This window comes from Agrilus planipennis, unplaced genomic scaffold, assembly GCF_000699045.2.
Source record: "Agrilus planipennis isolate EAB-ADULT unplaced genomic scaffold, Apla_2.0 scaffold8, whole genome shotgun sequence".
Lineage (NCBI taxonomy): Eukaryota > Metazoa > Arthropoda > Insecta > Coleoptera > Buprestidae > Agrilus > Agrilus planipennis.
The window spans coordinates 2,674,041-2,683,726 of NW_020442461.1; the positions used below are offsets into that span (position 1 = coordinate 2,674,041).

Below are 9,686 nucleotides of genomic sequence, written 5' to 3' on the forward strand. Positions count from 1 at the left end.
ATACAGTGTAAACTCTTTATAACGTCACTCGATTTAACGACAAACTCCTTAAAACGTCGAAATTGCTTGACTTTGGTTGGTTTACATTGTTTTCTATACAATATTACACTCTTTATAGCGTTACGCTCACTCTATTCAACGACAACAATGCGGCATTATAAATCATTGAGCAGTACTTAATAATATCTTTTATTTCTCTCCATTTAACGACCACTCTTTATAACGCCGAAAAATGTTCAATCCCTTAAGTGTCGTTATATAGAGTTTACACTGTACTAGAATCGATCCAAAATCGATGAAAAAAATTTTGGAGTGATTTTATTCTGGAGCTTCAATTCTGGATAATTACTATGTGTTCAAATCAAATCTAAAACTATTAAGGAAAAATATTTTATGAGCCTTTAATATATTGTTTTATGAAAAGAAGTTTTATTGGAACCGAGACAATTAATTTGTCTAATAAGTTTTTACACCTGTAGATACACCAGTCACTTTAAATCCATCCATATTTATACATATTCTCCAATTCCTAAGGGTTTTCCCGACGTTAGTGCGTCCCTGACCTCATCGCGTTTTATCGTAGCAGTTTTTGTTAACGTTATTCTTGAGTTTATCAATTTTAGGCCGTTTAGATTTTATGATACGTATTACGATGGCTGTGCCTGCTGAAAGGGTGCTTTTTTTTTCACCTGCAGGGGCCGCGGTCGTACAAAATCATTCAATGATTAGGTGGTTTTATTGTTTCCATGTGAAGCGACTCCCTAGACACTTTGAAATAATAGTTCTAGAAAAGAGGACTGGGGGCTGTTAAACATTCAATAGCAATTATCCCTGAGGTTGAAGATAATAGTAATGGTATGTTATTATAGGTCCTTCTGGCCGTAATGCCATAACACGGGAACAACTCCCGGTGCACGAGATGCAATGTTACCATTATTTAATGAGAAACTAGTAATTTTCAATACTATTATTACCGAAGCACGCAGTGGCTTATGCATGAAATTATTTTTTCGGTCCGGTGATCGCGAATCTCTATCTCTTCAAAGATGAACCGATACGTTTCTGAAACAGTACCCTATAAATATTGTTTATTTTAAAAATTAAATATTTTCTTCTGAACTATGCACACTTTCTACCTTTTACATATCATCAAAAATGAAGCACAACTGAGAGAACAGAAACACTATGGTGGTAATAATCTTGCACGTCATTTCTTTTAAGAAAATAACTTACTTGAAGCCTCGGATCGTCCCGCCAATAACTACTAAGGTCGTCAGTCCTAAGACTGGTGGGACACACATCTCCACTCCTTCCTATCCTGGGCTAATCATCGCATTTCCTAGAATATCCCCCATCTTTAACTACTTGCGAATCTAATCTAAGTCTACCTTGACTCCTCCTAACTCCTGTTTCTGCCTCTCATATGTCTCTGACTAGACCTTCATACCTGAGAAGGAGTCCTACCAACCTATATCGCCTATTTCTTATTGACTTCCATAGAGTCCTCTGTTCTCCGATTCTTTCTAATACCTCTTCATTTCTAACCTTCCCTATACATCGAGCTTCGAGGATAATCCCAGGCCTTTCAAGTGGTCATAAACTGTTGAATTTGATAAATTTAACCTCAATCCGATCTCACGTGTTGTTATTCGCCGGTTCACATCAACTAATGCCTTTATCGCGTCTTTATCANTTCACTTGTTACATCTGTTGCGCCGTCGTATTCAGTAACAGTAATGACTGTTTTAAGAGGCTGTAAACGGTACCTACTACGTAATGAGATTGTAAAACATTTTTTTGCTCGTTATAGAGACACGGCATTAACCGCCGAATATTCCCCTGCAAATTGTCACGTCTGCGTGGCTTCATTCACTTGTTAATTGCAATTGAATGTAGTCAACGACAATAATAGAGACAGAAGACGTACTTGCTCTAAAGCGCACACATGTGTATGTTTATTGTACGTGTAGATGTGCATGTAAGTGAATAGATATGCAAAGATATGTCTGTATTTTACCATGTGTGTGTGTGTGTGTGTGTGTGTGTAAGAACGTATGTCTACGGTTGCTGCTTAATCCACAAGAGTTCTCATGCGTGACGGGTCCTTGTATTCAACCGGACCTCCCAGCAGTTACACTACTGCTAACGGAAGACTGGTTTGACACATGTTAAACGTAATGCCAGGTAGTGTACAATGGAAAAACTACTGTCCATGCTACGTTCCCTATCAGAACTAGTCCTCTAAACGATTGCGATAGTGCATACCTGTTTGTGTTGTTACATATTTATGTTGACGACTCAAAGAGTCAAAAGAGATGGTCTGGAGTTCCTTGAAGTTAGGAAAATTTCTTCATAATTGGGAAGGCTTTGGTCATTCAGCCAAACAGTCTCAATTCCGGGATTAATTGAAAATGTTCCGAGCTTAGCATAGCTTAGCATGTGGGGTTATACTAATCCGATTCCAGTTTCCCTGTCTTTCACCATTTTTTCCTGTGAATCCCTATAATATTCCACAAGAGCTTTTCAGTCTTCTGCTACCATCATTTTGTTCGTTCCGTCATCCTCCACCATCAATCCCTAAAGGCGATTGAAGAGTGCCTTCCGTGCCTACCCATCACCATACGTTTAGAAAATTTCTTTATAACGGGGAAGACTTTGAGCGTTCAGTTAAGCAGGTTCAATCCTAACAGATTTTCAGAACTAAAGGGGAACTACATTAAGATGATCTTGGGCAGAGAACTGAAAAGATCCAAATCCTTCATTCAGCCATCAGCTTCCGACCAGTTCAGTCTATTAGTAGTTGCGTTATCTGGGATGGCATCAGTTCGATTCCGGTTCCGCCCGCCTTTAATCATGTTTTAATTATTATATTAATTCAATCAGAACCAATTTTCACTTTTTTACTAAATAATAGTGGCTGTAGTTGGACTAAAGCCCTTGAACATGCAGCCACCTAAACAGACACATTGTATGTGGGTAGTTGCGTGTTTCTGTTCAACTAATGACCCTGTTCTAGTCCGTCTTTGCTATGATCCTTTTACGTCATTGCATATAAGTTGATTGATGGTCCCGAATGGTTTTCCAGCTTGTTAGGTATACGACAAACTAACAGCATACCTTACAATGCACGGCCGATACGGAGAAAAATGTACACAGAAGAAATTAGCGCTAATTATTTATTGGTCTACTTCACTTGGAATTGCAAACAACCGCAAAATAAGACAATGCAACTCTATCCGCTTAATTGCTATTCCCTTTAGAACTAATTAAAGTTTTTCCGTCTTAATCAATGAGTCAGTTCGAATTAATTAATGGAATAGTTTTAGACGAATTTGTCGCTAAAGGTTAACCTTTAGTTCAATTTTGTGCTTTAACAAATTTGCAATAAGTAGAATAACAGGGAACACAGCAATTATATCATATTTCACTCACCTATAGCTTCCAGATAGATCTATTTCTGCAGTCCTGGACTGCCATTTTTTCACCTTTCTGAAACAAAATAATAAATGAAATTGTTGACTGAATTAAACCATAAAATGAATTAATTCGCAAAAAAATGTACTCATCGATATTTTCAATTTTATTAAATAATTGGTTAGAATAATTTTAATATCCATGAAACTCCAAAACTAACTGGGCATATTTCAACATGGTTTTTATTTTTGTAACAAAAATACTGGTATGTAAGGGAAGAAACAGTTGGATAAAAGCTAATGTAAAGATAGCAGACGAAAGATTAGAAGAAGTGGTTGATTTTAGTTATCTAGGAAGTCTGATAAGTCAGGACGGAAGGAGTATTAGGAATATAAAGCAGAGGATAGCGCAGGGTCGAGTCGCCCTCAGTAAAAAGAAGTCACTTCTATGCTTGCGAACGATTAATTTAGAAATTCGAAAAAGGTTGCTAAAGGTGTGTTTGGAGCGCGCCGCTGTATGACTGCGAAACATGGACAGTGGGCGCGGCGGAAAAGAAAAAGATAGAAACTTTCAAAATGTGGTGTTACTGGCGAATGATGAGGATACCGTGGATAGAGAAGGTTAGAAATGAAGAGGTATTAGAAAGAATAGGAGAACAGAGGACTCTACGGAAGTCAATAAGAAATAGGCGATATAGGTTGGTAGGACACCTTCTGAGGTATGAAGGTGTAGTCAGAGACAAATTAGAGGCAGAAACAGGAGTTAGGAGGAGTAGAGGTATACCTACAGTTTCCACATTGTTAAGGATGTGCCATGTAAGCATATGAAAAAAAAAGCAGGCGATCAATAAATTTCAGAAGGATTTTCACCGGTGCAAGGGTCTATTTTGGAAGAAGAATTCAAACAGAAAAGTCAAAGACTTTGTCCTGAAAGAATTGGATGCAGTGTCGAAAAGATATTCCTGCAGAGTATTCTTGTGGTACATACAAAAAAGTTAAGATGTTATTTGAAATTTACACGCATTTGGAATTACTGCGTTATCGATAGATCTTGATATAACAAATTACTGTTAGATCGTCGTAATGATGTAGTTCTACAAGTGCCGCGCATTTCTGAGCGTAAACCTCCACATGAATACGTTTCTGTAGATATATATGTATATGCATAGGCACATAGACCGGATAATCCAACTAATTGTCATCGGACGTATAATACCAATGTAGTAATCAATGCGAACCAATACGCTGCGTTTATTACATAATACAAGTAATTACTGATAACGCGCAATCACGACATCTACAAGGAACTCCCAATCGGATTGTACGGAATCAGAGATTAATTAAATTAACGTCGAAGATCAAAAAGAATGATGTTGGCTGTTCTTGTTATTTGTTACTGTTGTTATTGTTGTTGTTGTGTTGCATTTAGGCGTACTTATACTCTTACGGAAGGCAGTTGTAATTGTGTGGAAATAATGGCTCGAATAACAGGTCAATTATCTAGTTATGTATGCTTCGTTTGAACCGTTTGACTTTTAACCATGCCTGGAATGGACAAGTGAGCAATTTGTCTTCAGATATAAAAAAAAATGAGACCAATCTCTGAAGAATCTAACAATTTCATCCATTTAAGTCGTAAATGCTTCAGAGCATTAGAAGTCCTACAACTGCGATGAATAATAGAGGGCCGCAGTTACACCCTTGAGGAACCTTTAATAGTCTAATCAAAATCTAAGTTTATCGAATAATATAAGAGAGCGAAGTACCGCAAGTTATAAGTAATTTCATCCGATAGATAATTCACTTGTTACATCTGTTGCGCCGTCGTATTCAGTAACAGTAATGACTGTTTTAAGAGGCTGTAAACGGTACCTACTACGTAATGAGATTGTAAAACATTTTTTTGCTCGTTATAGAGACACGGCATTAACCGCCGAATATTCCCCTGCAAATTGTCACGTCTGCGTGGCTTCATTCACTTGTTAATTGCAATTGAATGTAGTCAACGACAATAATAGAGACAGAAGACGTACTTGCTCTAAAGCGCACACATGTGTATGTTTATTGTGCGTGTAGATGTGCATGTAAGTGAATAGATATGCAAAGATATGTCTGTATTTTACCATGTGTGTGTGTGTGTGTGTGTGTGTGTAAGAACGTATGTCTACGGTTGCTGCTTAATCCACAAGAGTTCTCATGCGTGACGGGTCCTTGTATTCAACCGGACCTCCCAGCAGTTACACTACTGCTAACGGAAGACTGGTTTGACACATGTTAAACGTAATGCCAGGTAGTGTACAATGGAAAAACTACTGTCCATGCTACGTTCCCTATCAGAACTAGTCCTCTAAACGATTGCGATAGTGCATACCTGTTTGTGTTGTTACATATTTATGTTGACGACTCAAAGAGTCAAAAGAGAACGTCTGGAGTTCCTTGAAGTAAGGAAAATTTCTTTATAATTGAGAAGGCTTTGGTCATTCAGACAAACAGTCTCAATTCCGGGATTAATTGAAAATGTTCCGAGCTTAGCATAGCTTAGCATGTGGGGTTATACTAATCCGATTCCAGTTTCCCTGTCTTTCACCATTTTTTCCTGTGAATCCCTATAATATTCCACAAGAGCTTTTCAGTCTTCTGCTACCATCATTTTGTTCGTTCCGTCATCCTCCACCATCAATCCCTAAAGGCGATTGAAGAGTGCCTTCCGTGCCTACCCATCACCATACGTTTAGAAAATTTCTTTATAACGGGGAAGACTTTGAGCGTTCAGTTAAGCAGGTTCAATCCTAACAGATTTTCAGAACTAAAGGGGAACTACATTAAGATGATCTTGGGCAGAGAACTGAAAAGATCCAAATCCTTCATTCAGCCATCAGCTTCCGACCAGTTCAGTCTATTAGTAGTTGCGTTATCTGGGATGGCATCAGTTCGATTCCGGTTCCGCCCGCCTTTAATCATGTTTTCCCGTGAATTCCCAGTCATATTCCACAAACAGCCTCTCATTCTTCTGGTATCCTCATTTCGTCCGTTCCGTCGTCCTCCACCATCACATTGTCACAATTTCGTGCTTACCCATCACTTTACGTTAAGTTTAGAAAATCTCTTTATAACGGGGAAGACTTTGATAGTCCAGTTAAGCAGGTTTAATCCTTACAGATTTTCAGAATTAAAAGAAAATACATCAGGAGATTCATGGGCAAAAAACTCTCTCCCCCATCAGTTTCCGAGAGGCCTCGTGTATTAGTAGTTACATCATCTGGGATCATCAGTTCGATTCCGGTTCCGTCTGTTTTTAGTCATGTTTCCCTACGATTTCCCAGGAATATTCTGAGCGCCCAGTTAAGCGGATTCAATCCTAATACATTTTCAGAATTAAAGGAAATACATCAACAGGTTCTTGGGCAAAGAACTCAAAAGATCCAAATCCTTCTCTCTCCTAACAGCTTCCGAGCGGCGTAGTCTATTACTGGTTACGTCATTTAGGATTACACCAGCTCGATTCCGGTTCCGCCTGCCTTTGGTCATGTTTTCCTGTGAATTCTCAGTAATAGTCCATAGATAGCCTCTCACTCTTCTGGTGTCTTNAAAAATTAGAATGTGGATAATTTAACAGGCTTTTGGATAATCTACACCTGCATGGATTTTAGAATTTTTACAACTGCCCAATGTTAATTTCTAATAAAATCATGGTAGTTATATATGTTGAAGCAGTGTCCACCTATTAGGCTTAGCAATTTCAACGTTAATTAATGGCAAGCAGTAAAACTGCTTTTGTTCATACCGTCAAACGTGGACACTTAGTCGAAATTGACGATTATGAGAAAAGCCGTTTGGGTCAATGACGGCTTACGTCTTTCGACACACCGTCGACAAAATACCAACGAATGGGACAGCATTTTTCCCAAAACATTTCATTTTTATACACCGCTTTTTGCACTTTACCACAATAAATTCAAATAATTCAATAGTGTTACATCGAAGAAGCAAATTTTCTACCATGTCAACTACAATTCATTAAGTAATTATTTAATAATATAATAATAATCATAGATTAACTTATTAGATAATTGCGGAACGTAGAAATGACAGGGTTAGTGAAGACGGTAAGTCGTCTCACCCTGTCATATTATAATTATAGATTTCCTATTTAAACGGTTGACTTACTAACACAGCTTGTGTATTTTAAATAAATAATTTAGGAATACCAACTGTATCTACCTATAATAGGTATAATTGTACCTTGGAAGTCCTTATAGAAGGATGCAACTTTAAGGGACCATATCTCAAGAAGATAAACAACTACTACCAGAATCCAAAGTGTCCAAAAGTTTGAAATAGTGTCATTTTATGTAGGTAAAGATCTAGCAGGGTCCTTTATGATTAATATTGATCGGCTGCTCCACGATACCATACAACTTCCTTACAACTACTTAATGATTACGAATTGCGAATAGAAATTACATAAAAATTCTTCGTAAATCAGTCTATGAGGTTCAAACCTCAACACCATTTCGATTATTTTGTAAAAGAGGCTGTTACCCACCCAAGCATGACTATTTGATTGTTTTTATATACGTTTTTCACGAACATCATCAACGCCTAAATTAAACGAAAGTGTGGCAAAACCGATTACGAAATCTGTTAAATCATTACGAAGCCGTTTAATAGCAGATAAAGGCGCAACTGCTTCAAAAACTGTAAGACATTTATTGGGACCCATATCGTTGAGTTATGTTAACAATATTGTTCTGAAGCACTTTCGAGTCGAGTCAGGCAGGTGAACACGACGATCGCCGATGACGCAAAGATGCCTGTTATTATAAAAGCATTGGGGAAGATGAAAACCAGAGGATTCCCGTCAACCGACAGTAGTTTGTACGGCAGGGCGGTCACAAGTCATATTACCGACGTCCACGTACCCATCATATGCACCCAGTCGACTGGAGTATGATCAACCAGCCAAGTTACTGTATCTCTCGATTATGTTGAACGTTACGCTCGATTCCGTTGAACGGCTGGATTATTATAATACCAGGCTGTGTTGAAGGCATGCTCCGGAGTCATTCCGAACGTTGACAGCTTTATGAATATATTGACTTGAATTAATTTCGTGACTAAAACGCTTTCGTCATTGCTGGCGGAACGTTCGTTTTGTTTTCGTTTGCAAGGCCAGCGCGACCGACAATTCGTTCGTTGGGTTCGTTCGGAGTTGGCCGTGGCTCTGTGTTGGTTGGATATCGATTCTTTTTCGACGAACTCACTCACTGACTTGACTCGTTTCTTTTTCCTTTCGAAAGTATGTTATAATAAAGAAATTCCTGTTTGCTTGCTTGGCAAAGAACACGCAACATCAAATAATACCTACTGATTACGAACTAACAAAGTAATTTTTTTTGTTGACATCTTATTATTTTGCGATAAGAATTATGCGTAAAAGAACACAAAAAATATGCGTATCAGTTATCTTTTTTTAGGCTTCCACAGTGAATCTGTCACCATTGAAGACGCTGTTAGTGAAATCCGAGGAGAACTCTTTAAACTACTGGAAAACAAAGCGGAAACACATTTAAAAGCAGTACTGGATTTTTGTGTTTGACACCTACGTAATCAATTATAAAACAGGGATGTTCAGGATTTTGTTTGGTGGTACGCACGATGTCTATTCTAAATATCGTCTTTGAGCATACTGGTCCTCCTCAGGGGTTTCTCTTAAGATATCGGGAGCAAACAAAACTTTGAACCTATTCCAACATTCTGCCAAAGAAAGGTCTTATACAATGAGTAGAGTCTAGACCAGGAATAAGATAAAACTATAAGGCAATTCCTAAATAGAAATAAATTTTTGTCAGTTCAGGTCTATGATCACAAAAAGTTTAAAGGATGTTGTAGTTTTAGCGAATTACAAAGATTAGCTCAGGATAGGAAAGAGTGATGGATCCAACCAGTCTTAGGACTGACGACCTTTGCTGATGATGATCTCGGTTTTCTTTAAATAATGAATTAAAGATTCGAAAACGGTGCGATTTTATGGATTCGTTAATAAATTTTAAAGGAATTTAAATCCAAGAATCGGTTGTTATAAACTTCAAAGAATAGTTTCTAGTATAGATCCATGAACATAAAAAGTTTGGAGGATGTTGTAGGAGAAAACTAGCTGGGGAAAGGAAAGAGTGACGGATCCAACCAATTTTTAGGACTGACGACCCTATGCTAATGATGATGATGATGATGATGATGATGATGATGATGATGATGATGATGATGATGATG

General features: G+C 37.9%; 1 long non-coding RNA gene across 1 annotated transcript in view; it reads right to left on the bottom strand.

Moving 5' to 3' along the window:
• Positions 1-9,686, bottom strand: part of LOC112906514 — a 122,631-nt gene that overhangs the window by 56,181 nt on the left and 56,764 nt on the right. Inside the window, exon 3 of the long non-coding RNA XR_003232387.1 lies at positions 3,433-3,489. This is a non-coding gene — a long non-coding RNA (uncharacterized LOC112906514). The remainder of the gene's footprint in view (positions 1-3,432; positions 3,490-9,686) is intronic.